Source organism: Ambystoma mexicanum, chromosome 1p, assembly GCF_040938575.1.
Source record: "Ambystoma mexicanum isolate Mex_15411 chromosome 1p, UKY_AmexF1_1, whole genome shotgun sequence".
Taxonomy (NCBI): Eukaryota; Metazoa; Chordata; class Amphibia; order Caudata; family Ambystomatidae; genus Ambystoma; species Ambystoma mexicanum.
Window position 1 is genome coordinate 60,713,264 of NC_090921.1, and position 17,055 is coordinate 60,730,318.

General features: G+C 42.5%; 1 long non-coding RNA gene across 1 annotated transcript in view; it reads left to right on the forward strand.

Moving 5' to 3' along the window:
- Nucleotides 1-15,275, forward strand: part of LOC138566097 (uncharacterized) — a 63,393-nt gene extending 48,118 nt beyond the window's left edge. Inside the window, exon 2 of the long non-coding RNA XR_011301842.1 lies at nucleotides 14,617-15,275. This is a non-coding gene — a long non-coding RNA (uncharacterized lncRNA). The remainder of the gene's footprint in view (nucleotides 1-14,616) is intronic.
- The last annotated feature ends 1,780 nt before the right edge of the window (nucleotides 15,276-17,055 follow it).

Sequence of the window (17,055 nt, forward strand, 5' to 3'; positions counted from 1 at the left end):
GTACTCCCCAGAACCCCTGAAATACACATTCCCTGCTGGTATCGCGTGTGGAACTTCCCGCGCACCCCTGAAATACACGTACCCTGCTCGCACTGGGAGTATTGCGTGTGGAACTTCCCGCGCACCCCTGAAATACACGTACCCTGCTCGCACTGGGACAATCGCGTGTGCAACTTCACGCGAACCCCTGTAATACACCTAGCACGCTCCCCCAGGCCTGATCGCGTGAGATACTTCACGCTAACCCCAGAAATACACGTAGCCCGCTCCCCCAGGCCCGATCGCGTGAGAAAGTTCAGCGAACCCCTGAAATACACGTAGCCCGCTCCCCCAGGCCCGATCGTGTGAGAAAGTTCACACGAACCCCTGTAATACACATAGCCCACTCCCCCAGGCCCGATCGCGTGAAAAAATTCACGCAAACACCTGAAATACACGTAGCCCGCTCCCCCAGGCCCGATCGCCTGAGAAAGTTCACGCGAACCCCTGTAATACACGTAGCCCGCTTCCCCAGGCCCGATCGCGTGAGTAAGTTCACGAGAACCCCTGTAATACACGTATCACGCTCCCCCAGGCCCGATCCCGTGAGTAAGTTCATGCAAACCCCTCCCCCAGGCCCGATCGCGTGAGAAAGTTCACGTGAACCCCTGTAATACACGTAGCCCGCTCCCCCAGGCCCGATCGTGTGAGAAAGTTCACGCGAACCCCTGTAATACACGTAGCCCGCTCCCCCAGGCCCGATCGCATGAGAAAGTTGACGCGAACCCCTGTAATACACATAGCCCGCTCCCCCAGGCCCGATCGCGTGAGAAAGTTCACGTGAACCCCTGTAATACACGTAGCCCGCTCCCCCAGGCCCGATTGCGTGAGAAAGTTGATGCGAACCCCTGTAATACACGTAGCCCGCTCCCCCAGGCCCGATCGCGTGAGGAAGTTCACGCGAACCCCTGTAATACACGTAGCCCGCTCCACCAGGCCCGATCGCGTGTAAAACTTCACGCGAACCCCTGTAATACATGTAGCACGCTCCCCCAGGCCCGATCGCGTGAGAAACTTCACGCGAACCCCTGAAATACACGTACCCTGCTGAAATCGCGTGTGGAACTTCCCGCGCACCCCTGAAATACACGTTCCCCGCTTGCCGTTTGCTGTTTGCCAGCCCGGTGAACTGGTCCAGGGTTAGTGCAGCCCTTTGCGATGATTTAGCGATTTTGATGGCTTTTCCTTGCGCGAGGGCGTTCTTCGGGGGGTTACTGGTGCTGCTGCAGGGTCGCTGCGATTCTCTGTGCCACGGCTGGTTTGGGAGCCTAAAATCCATGAATACGCTGTGCGCGGAAATCGGTTTTAGCGCACGTGCCTGGCGCAGACAATCGCACGCGGACACTCTGCGCCAGCCGCTTGCGACACTTTTCTGCGGAATTCTATGAATTACCCTCAAAGAGACAAAAACACATACAAATATAAGTCTATAAAGGGAAAGTGAAGTAAGCAAAAAAGCAGCAGTAGTAGCAGAAAGTGTTCATAACCTAACTGATTATCTAAATGCAGAGAAATGATTGCTCTGTTTCAAAGCTGCTACTTCCCTTATATATATGTATTATTTGATGTGATACAACCCTAAGGAAAGTAGTGTGAGCACAATGTATACAAATATGAGCACATACAGGGAAAGTACAGTGATAAAAAAACAACAGAACTATCAGAAACTGCTGATAACCCTACTGATTATCTTCATGCACAGAAACATTGCTGTCTTTCAAGCTTGTGTGTTCCCCTATATATATGTTTCATATGATGTGACTGGACCCTAAGGTAATTACTGTAGGAACACACTTGAAGGATAAGTCTACAAATATAGTACCTTTTAAATTTTTAGTTCCTGACTGTTACTGAAGAAAACCATGTGGCCTAGATATGGCAGTAAAGGAAACAAGGGGGAGCCAGACATGTGATGTCATCAGTGATGTCATCAATGACATTTGTGATGTCATCTTTGATGTTGTGGGTGTTAGTCTTAGCAGTGCTTGGTGGTGGTGCGAGTTATGGTTGCTTAGCTTACCATAACTGGCAAATTTCAGGGGTTTTTCGGTTTTAGTTGGAACCATAACGTCCCTTTAACAAAGTTTTTTCACTGAATTTCATAGGTTTTTAGTAGTGCAACTTAACCATAACTTCCCTTTAACAACGTTTTTTTACTGAATATATATATACATAAATGGTATGTATGTGTGTGAGAATGTCAGGGATTGTAGCTTTGTAAGTGGCAATGCAAATCTGTGAATCTCTAAATGAGAGTACAGTCTGTATGTTGTGCATATGGCTAATTTCTACTGGTTTGTGCATTTGATACATGGGAAAATTATATTGGGTCCAGTAGCGTAATCAGCCTATAATAATGCTAAACATTAAGTGTCCACTTTTTTATATGTAGGGATCAGGATGGAGGAATGATAACTATTAATGAAATGGCTCGGAAGCGGTTGAGCAAACACTATCCACAACAAATGGGATTATAATGATATATTGAGAGACCACACTTACCACGGGGAGACCTCCCAGTTAAGAGGACCCACAGCACACCGATTATTTTTGGTCAGCTAGCCCTATATATGATACATATAGAGCCACGTAGATCCCTCCCCTGTGCCAACAATGTTCCAAGAGCCTGGGCAGAGTATAGAGACAATATATATGTATTGAAAGCATAGGTTTAATTAATAATTGCCTTAAATGATGACTCACGCCACCTTCTCTGTGGCACAAAACACAGCTTCAATGCAAAGCACACTTTTTTGATTTATGTAATAAACATGTAAATATTACGTAATTCGGTTTAGATTTAAATCAAAGGTACAGTTTTGATTTTAAAGCAAGTTAGAGATGCAGCCCGTTGTATATGTCAATTCCATGCACACTTGAAAATGCTGGCAGTTTTGAAATGGCACAGACTTTTGCAAATATTTTGGATTGATAGAACCCTTCTTCTTTCTTCACCCCAAAACCAATACAACATTTTTCTGCTATCAGGGTCACTTACTATCAGGAAAAATTGTACATTTTTAAATGGGGAATTACACTATGTCTCACTTTGCAAAGCACGTATCTTCACAGCACCAAAAACCTGGACAACAGTTATATGCAGCACCCCTCGGTTTAAAGGAACGCTTTGGGGAGTTGGGACATTTATTTCGTTTTGGGACAATAACAACCCTTGGTTTAAAGGCCAGATCTAAGGAGTGAGGAAAGTTAGGATTTTTGTTTTGGGACAAGTAGACCCCTTTCTTTAAAAACAAGTGTTAAGGAGTGGGGACAGTTAGCATTGTCATGTTGGGATAAGTACTCCCCTTTGTTAAAAGGCAAGATGTAAGGAGTGGGGACAGTTAGTATTTTCGTTTTGGGACAAGTACATACATTAGAGTCTGGGGTTGACAGGAAAAATAAATGTACCTATTCACTTTGATGACTAAAACGCATCTTCTTGCTAGGGAAGAGGCTTTCAACTCCTCCAAGCACCCCCTGGGTCAATCTAGTTGGGATATATGATATGATATGGAATTTATAACGTGTCTATACACATGTGTTTTAAGGCGCGAGTTAATTAAATTAATATTCAGTCAAATATGCTAAGGGACTACAACAATTGGCCCCCACCCACTATTAAGGGAAGATTAAGTTTAAGTCGGGCAGATCCCCCACACATTTGGTGTAATTTGGATCAATCTACTTACATTGGAAACCTCTGTCTTTTTGAGCACTCAGGAAAGATGGTGTGGCTCCTCTTTGGGACAGCACAGGTTCTAGTTAAACAATTTAGTCAAAGATAGTCACATGCATCCATCCCTCATTTGGCTCTCATTAATCATATGGCCTGTCAGCTTTTAGGCTTTCCCAGATTCTGTCTACCATGCAAGGTTAAGACTCCATCAATTTGAAGCCTCTCCACCCAGGTAAGGTCAGGTAGCTGTGTCGGGATTCACCCAGATGGACTATAGGGAAGTCTTCTTCAAGATGTTGTAGCAGTTCTCACCAGGAGGATTCTGTTAGTTGTGTTCCTAGAGTAAGGAAGCTTTCTAGCTTTCTCCTATAAGCCACACCTCCAACTATTACAATTAGAAGGTGCAAGTGTATTGGTTCTGATTTTTCAATGGAGTATTATCCCCTCTTTCTCCTCCCAAGATCTAACCCCTCTCTGTCCATAGGCCCTTGGAGTTCTATGATAAAAAGTAATGTGAAAAGGTACAGCTTCTGTCATTTTATTTTATGAAAGCTTTTGCACTCAAAAATTCCCAACATGACAAAAATGAGCAAATGATCAATACATGCCATAATACATAGATATGAATGTTCCACTAACTATGACGGATATGAGAAACACATTTTTTTTCGGCAGGGTATTGCATGTGCAAGATATGGTTTTTCGCCCTTTATGCAAAAATTTACATAGTTGGGAATGTGACATTTTCAACACGGATATCTAACTTAATAAGTCACCAGTTCCCCAACTTTCAGATTCAGGACATCTGTAGGCTGTAAGTAAAATTCCTAAAATTACATTTGAATGAGAATTAAATCAATATGTGGGACTGTTCAGCATCTTTCTGGTGATGCATACATCATTACGGTAAGACTGATGATTCTTGAGTTAAATAAATTCAATGTGGTTACACAAGACAACTCTATGGCAACTTAACCCATGCATATTTCAATTTTCATATTACATCTCTTAAACTTTTAATTAGTGGTCTGGCCACCGGGTTAGGGGTCCTGCCAAAAAGTCCATTAGCATTTGTTTGAGGTCAAAGACCAGGCCATAGTTCTGCTAATCTATAAGAGCAGAGCAGATGTCCCCCCGCCATGCTCAGGGAAAATTCCTCTGGGAAGAAGCATGCGATCAGTATCTCTGAGCTGACCACAATTCGAATTTAGAATCTTGTATTTTTAAAAGTTGTTCAAAGTTCACCTCATTTTATGGCTGGATGTCTGTTGACTCAGCCACCCACCAATAAAAAGGCTCTGTCATGCATGAATGTAACTGTTTTCTCTGGTGCTGACTTCAAAGGAATAGTTTTTCATAAAGACAGTGAGCATAGTATTGGGACAAACTCCCAGGTATTCCAGAGAGCCACAAGGAGGTCGCAGAAACTCCGCAGGCTCAACACCTTCTTCAGGATAAGTGGAGGACTCAGTCAATGGCAAGTTCAATCTGCGGTTTATTAGAGACAAAACCAACAGGGATCAGCACAGGAACAGGAAGAATCCATGCACAACTCATTCGTCCTCAACTCGCAGGCCGGTTTTACACTACAATTGCATCAGAATGATGTCACAACTTGGGCCTTCTCCAGTACACCTATCGGATCTCATAATTGAACACTGAGCCTCTTATCACCTATAGTGGATACTACACATGTTATTCTACTGGCCCTCGCATGTCAGGTGGCTTGTCTGGTCCATCCCCAAGTCACAATCTATACAAATGTTGCAGTGTGGTGGGCTTAGCATTGGTTCTGGCCCATTGCTACCCACCCCTAGGATATTAAACTGTGGTTGGCTGGAGCTGACGTCCCCCAGACCTGGGATCTGCAAATGTTCTCAGCTCTTCGTGTACCTCTTCAAGGTAAGGTATGTGTGTACCACCTTAGTCTTTGAGAGTGCTTGTTTGCCCTGTGTAACACGTGTCTCATATTGTAGTATATATGTTGCAGTCCTCTGTCTGGTAGCCTGAGATCAGCTCTCTTTCCCAGCGCTGGTCGCTGTCCATTGTCTGCTTCAGTCAAGTCACGTGTTCAGAGACCACGATTTACTGCAGCTGGTGCGTTTGTCGTCCGTAGAATGGAATGTCATCCGTATCTTGTGGCCTTGGCAGCGGACCCTGTTGCACACGCCTTGCTCTTGTCCAGCCTGAATCCAGCACAGCTTGGCTCTTGCTGAGAGGTCTGTGGCCTGCTGTCATTTTCCTAAACCATTACAATGCGGTTTCTACAGTGTTCATGCTATATTACATTCTCTATAGGTTAGTCACACTTGGTTCTGTCAGGTCTCATAGGTGCTCCTGCAGTTCCATAAGGTTATTCGCATGTAAGCATCTGCAAGGTCGGTTTGGGATCTCTTCCTTCTTGTGCTTTCTGCTTTGCTGCTTTTGGCTAATGAGAGAATAATAAAAGCAATGACAGTATGTATATGTGGCTGTCCTCTAACTATAGAACTGTACGCTTGTGTTCTTCATGTATTTGAGAGCGTGTTTGTGTCCCCTAGTGCGGATGGCAAGTGTGTTTTTGTCTAATGCAGCTATGGCGTGGTGTCTCTAATGATGTCAGCAACAAGGCGTCTTGGCGCTTTAATTGAGACTGTTGATCGAGGTGTCTTTGGTTATGACCTGGGGCTCTTCATCCACACTGGGGTAAATTTGTACCGCACCTGGTCTGTAGGGCTGGTTAGGGGCATATGGCTGGCTGAGGGGGTATCTCTCGACATACTTGTCAATAATTGGACCATTGGGAATCGATCCAAAATAGAATTGGTGATTGCAGGGTTTGTATACTTCAGTAGCATGTAATGGGGGGTAAGGCTTTGAATCGCTGATCAGAAATAGTACTTCACATGTCACAATATTTAGCTTTAGACACAAGGTCTTCCTGTTATGTTGCTCATTTTCTCATCAACATAAGTTAATTCTTCTGCAACATTTGTTGCCATTTTTGAAATGCACACACTTCTGGACTTTATAGTTTCAGTATTTTGAAAACCCTTCTTTTAAGCAGAATCCTACTTTTATTTTCTCTTGTCCTTATCATCAGTTCATTTCCCTTGCTTTGCAACTCCAGTATTTTCAATCTGGTTGGTAAAACTGACAGGCTGACCTTTTGTCAATTACAAGGTGTGTTTTTCACATGTACCATGTATTTCTTGTCACTTTTAGAAAAACGCACACTTGCATCTTGCATTCACTAGGCCCATTCACAGTGTTAAGGCTTTGGGAGCTGGGATATCAAACTTTCAGTGTGCCCTTTTCTATCAGACCGATGTATTTTGCATTAGACACCTAACATGTCCTTTCAGTTTATGTCACTCTGCGGCTGTTGTTAAACCCCACAGGTTACAACTTCAATAGAATGATGGTCTGCTCCTAGGGCTCTAGACTGATTCAGGTTTCTTATAAGTTGAATGAAATCAAATAAAAAATGCATATAACACATAAGAAATCAATTAAAAAACATCAGTGTAGACAACAGTTTAATCTAGAAGCAGGTACAAGTTACAAATGCATGATTTAAAAACATTTTGTTAATACACAGATACAAATATTAAGATGACAGTAGACATTTTCAAGCAAAAGAAACCTGTCCAGAGCAGGTATAACAATGTAGGATGGCATTGTCTGAAAATGTCACCCTTACCTTACATTCCTCAGATGGTTCCTAAGCTCGACCTTCATTGGGCTCCTCAATCAGTTGTAAAGCTTTTCTGGGATGACGGCTTTTAAACTAATAGATATGGACCCATTTAACTTCCATGTGTTCTCCTTTTTGGATGCAGATCTTGTAAGCACAAGGTGAGATTGTATCTACAATTTCAAAGCTACCACGCCAAGATGGAAGACATTTCTGTTCCTTGGTCTGATTCCTCTCAAGATTGTACAGTTGAGCTATGTCACCTACCTCATACTCCTTCTTCGTGGTCTATAAATCATAATATGTTTTCATTCCTTCAGATGACTTTTATAAATTGCGCTGATCATAAGCAAAAGCGTGCTGGAGGTGCTTCCGTACATTTTCAATGTACTTATGAGTGGTGGATGCATTTATCAGTATGAGTTCTATAGAGCAGATGCTGTGATAACACCATTTTACATCAGGTCATTAGCTCAAATTGAGTCATTTTAGTTGCAGAAGGTGGTGCAGACCTAATAGCCAACAGGGCAAGTGGTAATCGAATTTCCCAACTGGGTCCAGAGTGTGCCACAAACTTCTTTAAGATGTTCACAATTGTCTTCTTGTATCACTCTACCACCCCCTGCTGAAGGTCCGTTGGTAGGCAATGTGGAGTTTTCTTTTTACCCTTAGAATCTACCAAATCTTTACCATCACCTCACTGATAAAGTGACTTTCTCTTTACAACTCAATTCTTTGTGGAGACTAATGAAACAAGAGAAGATGTGGTTGTTCATTAGTGTGGCAGCTGTCTCTGCCTTACAATGTGGGGCAGGAATACGTTCTACCCACTTTGTGAATGAGCATGTTACAGTCAACTTGTACTTGTTTCCTCTAGAGGTAACAAATTACTGGCTCAATGAAATCGACTTGCAAATCTGACCAAGGCAGTGTCATTCCCCTTTTTTGTAGGGGAGCTGTGTCTGTGAGTGAAATGGGTTGAAACTGAGCAGACAGAGTATACCCCTTTAGATAAATGTCAAGGTCCTTGCCCATGTGTGGCCAGTATGCAATCTCACGCAAAGTCTCCGATGGCATATGAAACACCCTATGACCGGCAGTAGCCGTGTCAATGGTGTGATTGAACATCAGGCTTCGGAACAAGGTAGGTACCACCCACCGGATCACATCCAGATAAGGATCTCCGTACCAACATACCGTCTTGGATCCGGAACATCTTGGAAAACGTCATCAACACAAGAGATCCCCTTTACCGGCATAATCTGATTCTGTTAGAGGAAAACTCACAGGACATTCAAGGTGTTGACAGAATGTTCCAATAATCAGGTACTCTTTCTCTGCAGTGATTAAATCTGCATATGGGGTATCACTGGGCATTCAAGAGTTCCCTGTTGCCATGTGTTTGTGACTTGGTGACCGCAGCGATATGGATTTCACCCAGCAGGAATTCTATGAACTCCATCTGCAGAGCTCTAGTTTTAGCCAACTGGTCAGCCAGGTCATTCCCAGTCTTATCTGGCCCTCTTTTTTGAAATGACCACTTATGTTCTTCCAGTAGGTGGTCATCTAATTAGAGGTCACTAGATCATCAATCAGTTTGCCACGATTTAGGGGTTTGTTGTTGGCACAAAGCATGCCTCGATTCTTCCAGTTAATTAGGTGTTCCATGAACCTCTTCCTGATATAATCGAAGTCAGTGATTATGACCAGCTCTTTGAGTTGGTTGTGTACTGCAGTGAGAATGGCTTGATAAACGGCCGTCAACTCTGCCACCTGACTACTTCGGGGTCCTATTTTGTAACCAGCAGAGGGATCCGGGGTATCACTGTGTGCATCCCCTGACAAGTGTCTTCTTCATAGACTTTGTGCGGGAAAGTTAAGTATGCCACCATATTGTTGTTGGTCATTAGACCTTTGCCCTTGAGGCAGTTTTCGTGAGTGCAATCATGCAATTCCCCTAATCCTTGCGCTACAGGACTTTTGTTGTTCTGGCCATATCTGACCTCCACAGGAAAGCCTTGAATGGACAGAATCCAGAAAGTAATTCTAAGTTCCCTGTCTGGATTCTGTCCCTTTGTAAATACTGCAAGGGTCGTTGAGTCTCTATGATGATGTGCTCCCCCTGGAAGAATGGGCTGTCATTTTTCAATGCCCACACCATCGCCAGGAGTGCCTTTTCACAGTCCTTACATTTTTCCTCTACAGAGGACATCATTTTGCTCGTATTCAACCGCGTTGTGCTTTTGATACAACACTGCTCTGGGGCAAGTATCTGAATATCCCATCTCCAAGAAGAACTCCTTAGTTTTGATTGGGTAAGCCAAACAAGGAGCTTTGATTGTTCTGAACCCAACTCCTGCATGACTCCAGCCGATATTGAGCTCATTGCAAGAGTTTATGTATCCAAATGGGGTTTGTGTCAACTTGTATTGATGCCCCCCAAGGTAAAGGCAAGCTTGTATTGGTCTTCCATACTCACGGGTACAATTCAGTAGCCACTGGTCAAATCAATGGCTGTGTACACCTTTGATGCTTGGATCTGTGCCAGCCCTTAATTGATGTAGGCAAGTGGTCATCTTGATATGTGGAGTTGGTTCAACTCCATCAGGTCTGCACATAGTCTCCATTGGCCGTTGGGTTTTAGTATCCGCAGTACTGGTTTATTAAACGTACTGTGGATAAGACAAATTATCCCACAGGATTTTAAATTCTTAATAATCCCTTTCCCCAACAGCCATATCCTGCCTCATGATACCATCCCCAGTGTCAGGATCACGTAGCGGCTGCCATCCCTTGGCCACATGAGAGAAGATCTTTTTATCAGGGAATCAGTGATGACTCCAAAGGATTCATCACACACCATAGTTACCAACGTGATCAAAATGGCCAAGTGTCTAGCTGCTTAGTGCCTCATCCACTCTTTCCCAGAGGTCTTGCTTTGCACCCCGGGCAGGCAAGCCGACGAACCCAAGCATGGGACCCCATCAAGCCCACCTCACCCACCCAAAAAAATAGGTCAAGGAGGTGTAGCAGTACAGTATAGTAGTGAACAAGCCACAATCTATGTATGGCTCACCTCCAAGCCTCCAACACTAGGTTTTCACTCTGTAATAAGTAATGAGTAGTGCAGCCTCAATAGACCCTTCAACCCACACCCAGCGCCGCCAAACTCCACTCTGCCGTGCTTCCAAGCCTGATGCCAAAGCCACGCCCAAGCAGCATCCTGGACAGGAGATTCAGGAAAAGAGAGGAAAGGACGCTCTGCCGGTGCCATCATGCTGCCAAACCGCACTCTGCATATATTCAACTAGCTGTGCTATCAATTGCTTTGCCATCTTGCAATCGAGATTGGTCCAGCCAAGAAAGTGACTTAATGCATTGAATTTCTCAAAGTGCATTTTAATTGGCAGGAGCCAGGGTATACAATTTACTCTTGATTTATATAGAATGGCCTTTAAAATCCAAAATTATATTATATTATCAACCACCAATTTAAATTCAGGGATATGTCAACATATAGGTTCATGCATTTCAATAGCTAACACATCACACTTCCTGCCTGTTCTCGATTAAACAATTTAATTCATAAGCAATTTTAAGTGCAGGTAGGCAGTACAGCCAGCTATGTTGGGGACGTGGCCATGATGGATGAAGTGATAGAGCAGAGAGAGTAAGGGACAGAGACAGCTAAGAGGCAAGGGAAGAATGAAGGCAGATGAGAGGTATCATACCAAAATACTGAATCCCATTACTGCGAGGAAGAGAACCTCTATTGACAAAACATCATACCACAAATACCAGAGGAATCCTATGCAGTCTTGTTGCAAACTCATGAGGATGGTCTCTAATTTCCTAAACTGAGGAGTTTATGCTGAGGTGGTTGAGATGAAGCACCCATACAACTACTTTGCCTTCAACAGTGGCATCTCGACTCACATATGGAACGGTGAAAGGCATAGGACTCATATGAAAACATTATAAGTGTATGCACATTGTGGCTCTTGAACTCCCTGATCACCTGATCTTTGCAATTGGGAAAGGAATCACTTGGTGGTGTCCCACTCATCAGCCCACTGATGTACATATCTGAAACTCGAAAGAGGTCTTATTTGCTGATCTAGACTGCTGGCAGGTAAATCCTCTCCTGATTGAACTCCCACCTAAATGCTTAACTAATGCAACTTCACTGGAGCTAGACATAGTCAGCCACAGTCATATAGGAGAGCTTGTGTTCAAGTCCCACTGGTATAATTCATAATAGTGGGAAAAATCAATTAGCAGGCTCAGATAGATAAAGAGTAGTACCCAAAGGTGAGCTAGGCTGAATTATTAGTTTGATTCTAGCATCACCCACATTTCACTGTCAATTCCTGGTCAGGGTTATCCACAGTATGACGTGACCCTGGTACAACAGTGAACATGCGGTCCTGGAATACTGGAGGTCATAGCAACATTCTACTAGGTGGCTGAAGTACACCTTTCTAGTATCTCAGGACATTATTACACTGAACAGATGGGCCCCTAAACATATGCACATACATACTTGAAGATAGAAATGCAATAATTGATCCTGCTATACAATCAAATAAGAGGTGACATAATTGAGGACTGTACATTTGCACGGCTGATACTATAATTGACATTTATGGCACTTCCCATCCTGGGGAGGGTCCTTGCCACAGCCTTATTGCTTATGACGACACAAGATATTTATGACAGTTGGCACATTATATAATCATGAATTTAAATGTCAAATGTCCATTACCAACCAGTAATAAGGGAAAATGGGCAGTAATGGGCGAGTACTGGGATTTCCCTGAACCAATCAGAAAGCAGCATGTGTTTTATTCTATATATATAAAACGGAAAATCTGTTAGTTAGTTCGCTTGTTTCTCATACAATTCCACATCGTTCCCCCAATCTTTGCCAAATTTTGAACTGTTATCTGTTCAGATCCTCCGAATGTCACTGGCCCCATTACATGTGGACACTCCATTCCGTTCCCCCGGTTTTAGCCCATGCACACATGAGATTGTTGACTGGAAGCAGCAAAACATCAATTGGGTCGTAGAATGACCGTACAGAGTTCATTTTAAGTGTCTGGACGCGATGAACTGAATTTCAAGGTCCCTGTGGGACAGCGTTTCAATGCCCTAAGGACCGGACAAAGTTAATTTTAACCGTCTGGACACCAGGAACAAATCTTTAAAACCCATGTTTCAAGGCCCTAGGACGCACCGTTTCCAAGATATCTGCACCGCAACATACTGCACCACGCCAGGGTGAGGCGACAGGTGGGGAGAGCGCACAGAAGGTCCCATAATACTGCAGCACACCAACTCAAACCTCCCCTCCACATCTGCTCTGTGATTCTTAACAATTGATGCGAGTGATATCATGTCTATGTACAGAACCCATGTGAAGTACGGTCAGATATTTCTAGTTGACAATAAGACACGCATGTGGATAACTTCCCTAGAGTCCAATGGACTACGTACAATGAATGATCATTGTCCTGGGATATAATTGGCCAGTTTATCACTTTAACGTTGTAGTTATGCCACATTTTAAAAGTGATCACTTTCCATTGCGCATTAATTGGACTTTAGAAATCTATGATGTGGATAGAGATATTAACAGTAAGTTAAATGTAGCCACGAATATAAACCCATGGACGGACACCAATATATTCTAAGCAATTGAAAATGTGAAAGGCTGATTTAATGACCAGTTGTTAACAATAGAAACTACCTCTGAAAGTGGTGAGTATATGAGTACGAGGCATGGGTTGCATCCATTGCCATAGCAGATGTATTACTACCGGAGATAAGCACAGGCATCTGTATTGCAATTATGCAGCCAATGGAAGAACTAGACTTCAATCAACATTATGGCATGCCTTAGTAAAGGCATACAATATTAGGGAACTGCTAAACTGCTACCGAAGACATATAGTCGAAGAAGTAAACGCCATGGGCAAATAGGAATTTAATCTATTAAAAATGTGTAATGACACAGTCGAAACACTAAAACATCTCCTATTAAGATGCCAAGGAGTGGGCAACCAGCATGCTCCTCACTGGGGTCGTCTCTTCAACAACTCACACTGCTTTGATGAGGAGGAATGTTGGACCAACTTGATGACGGTGAAAAACCCAGATGGATTATCGCCGTAGTGGGCTTCTTCCAAGGACGTGACATTTTAAACCACTGTGACCCCTTGACGTTGAAAAAGGGAAAGGAAAAACAATCTTAGATTACCTGGGGAGGCGGACTTGATCAGTCCATTAACAAAGATAACAGACTTGGAAACAGTCTCTTTCAGCCTTTGTTAATCTTCCATCTTTGACCTCCCTCTCTTCTTTTTCCTATTCCTTTTTTCTTTCTCCTTTCGTCCCGCTTGTCCTTAATCTAGGAATCTTGTAAAAATTGTCTTAGAACAATTAAACCAAGTAAATAAAAAAAATAAAAAATGTCTGAGAGGTGATTCTGGTAAATGGTGGAGTTAAAGGTCCATTCATGCCATGGAAAATGTATTGCAGCTACATATTGACAGAAGTACATGTATTGTTAATTAGGCTGTGTAAAGCAGACTATTGGAAGCACAGTGAGATTACGCTAACATTTGTGGCAATACTGGACATCATTAAAAGTATGAGAAACTCCCTGGTGCCTGTCCCTGAAGGTCTAAGTAATGCCATTATTTAGCACCACCCATTGTTATTGCTATTAGTCAACCAAATAAATGACCTATCACTTGGATGTGCAGAGTCATAGCACCTGTACATTAAAGGGGCCTTCATGCTGAGCCAAGCAGCTATAGTCTATTTGCTATGCTGGACACTCCAGGCACATCGCTAGCACTTCCATTGCCTGATGAGCTTAGAAAATGGATAGTGCAAGCACAGCTCTTACCCACTAAGCACATGGGGTGCCACACTGTACGCGATGGCACTATCTACGATAATACAAGAAGCCCGGCTATGCTGCATATATTGACGACACGTGGCCTATGCTTGTGCATGTGGAACCTATTTATAGCTGTTACTATCATGACAAACACAGAATGATTTAGAAGTATTTGGCAAATGAAAGGTCATGGGTCACCCATACATGTTGAAGGGCACTGCACAAGAGTTGTGCGAATGGAAAATCAATTTGCAACAGCTGAACATTTTGATGAATCCTATGATTGACACCTTTCTCATTTCTATCTCCTCTCAGATATCCAGGTTTCGTGAACTGATGAGACGGATTAAGATGGAGACGTGCACCTAGATTGCTTGCCTGCTCCTTTACCCCTTAATTTAGATAATGAGCTGCTTGCCTGCTACTTTACGCCTTCATTTAGATAATGAGCTGCCCTTTATATCTTAATTTAGATAATGAGCTGCGTACCTGCTCCTTTACCCCTTAATTTAGATAATGAGCTGCTTGCCTGCTCCTTTACACCGTAATTTAGATAATGAGCTGCTTGCCTGCTCCTTTACACCTTAATTTAGATAATGGGTTGCTTGCCTTTCTGGTCAGCAATAATGCATGAAAGCTGTTCTTTAAGACATTTCTACTCCATGTGATTGCCATATTGCCTTTCAAACCTCTATGATGTACTGGTGTGCAGCAATGATGCAATGTTTTATCTCTGACTTTGCCATGTTGAGATTGCTTACATTTATTTTCTTTAATGAATGAAAGCGCTTTTGAGCCATTAGCCATTGAACTTAATGAGAAGACTAAGAATGGCGGGTTTCACCGTTTAGTTACCCCACGTGATGCCCTTGTGGTATTGTTGTAAAACTGCATTGTTGGGGACATGCACATCAATGACGCATGCTGAAAGATGTAAGATGATGATTGACACATTAAACATAGAAATTCCAGGACCACCTGCGGTCTGCACTTTGTTTTTACTGTCCTTTTGATATGACTGTATTAGAGATTAAGTCTTTAGTATTTTATCTCTTGGTTGTATTCCGCAATGACAAACTATTGAGATCCCTCTCAATAATTTTCTAAAATTCTGCTAACTCTAACACCACATTTTACATGTTTCTGAGAAGCATGCATTTACCTCTCACCACACACGAAAATTTCCAAAAGGAAAAGGTCTCCTCTTTCACAAAGGACACCTGTCTTTTTTTACAAAATTGTATTGATTTGGTTGTAGATTTCAACCATAAAATATAAAAACATGATGGGGCAGAGCAAATTATAGTAAATCACAAACCGGTCGATGATTTAATAGAGGCAGCTGAAATGCTATCGGGGAATCCATCAGCTAATATAGAACGAAATGATAGCCATCCACAAAACATTAAACAAGAAATATCTCCAAAGCAACCACATATTACTCCTAGCGATATGAAATCTCTTAACACCTGGTGCCTAGAAAAAACACCCATTACATTGGAACAAAGAGGAAATGCCTTAGAATGAACAGTACATTCTAAAAATCCTCAAATAAATTAGCAAAATGTTCCTTCTCCTTTATATAATGATATATCAGTACCCACTTTAAAACACATTGGTGTGGATAAGAATTGGTTGGGCCCAACAACAAAAGCAATATCACATTTTAAACAATTTTGATCGACAAAATCGGAGCTTCCGCTCTTACCAAAAATAAATTGTCATTGCCTGCTATTGCAATGCAATCCTCTACCAGCTCCACAATATGCACTAAATCGAACCAGCATCCTAAATCTTCTCAATGATGTGGATGTGTTAGAGGACATTCAATGTTGCAACATGACGCAAGTAGAATTCAAGAAAACAACTCCAGCTTAGTCAGACTGTGGATCCAATCAGGAATAATCTGCAACTCTATGTGACAAGCTAGACCTCAGCTGCACCAATTGGGCGTTTTGTCAAGATTATGTACAGATTGATACAACACCAAACCTAATAAAAAAGATTCCCTCCTGTGCAACCTGACTATGTATGAGCATCACTCTTACTCATCACTTGAGCAAGGTATTAGCTCCAGGATAAACGAGGAGTCCACACAAGGATCAGAGAAAAACAGCAGGTCACCTTTAATCATTCTAAAAACTGGGAAAACTTCACTACATCTTAAATTGGCCAGTTGGAATACGAGAGGATTTAAACACTTGTTATTTAATAAAACTGACACCCTCAAAAGTTACGATATGATTATCCTATATGAGACATGGTACGTCAAACCACCTGGGTGGGATGGATATGCTATGGTTCTTTGCCCAGCTAAAAAAAGATGAGATTGTTCGCCCGAAGTCAGGATTCTTAGTAGCGACTCGAATATCTTTAATACTCATCATCGAGCGTTGGGCCTTTCCAAACATATACATCCAGCTGGTTAAATTAAAGATGTCTCGAGGTATCCTAGCAATACTTAACCTGTATTTGAACCATTCAGACATATCACTATATACAGTGTATACCTGATAAGGACATTTAACTAACTTACTCTGCAAGGAAATTGATTGCTCTGATGGATGAGTGGCAATTCCTAATGTTGAATGGAAAGCCACGTGGAAATGCGACAAGTCAAAATCAATAATAAATTACATCTTTCATCCAGAGAAACATGTTAATTGACATTGTACATTTTGAAAATAGCGAACAACACAAAAGTGACCATGATCTACTGCAGTGCAACTGGAAATGGCAGATAACTAAAAATAA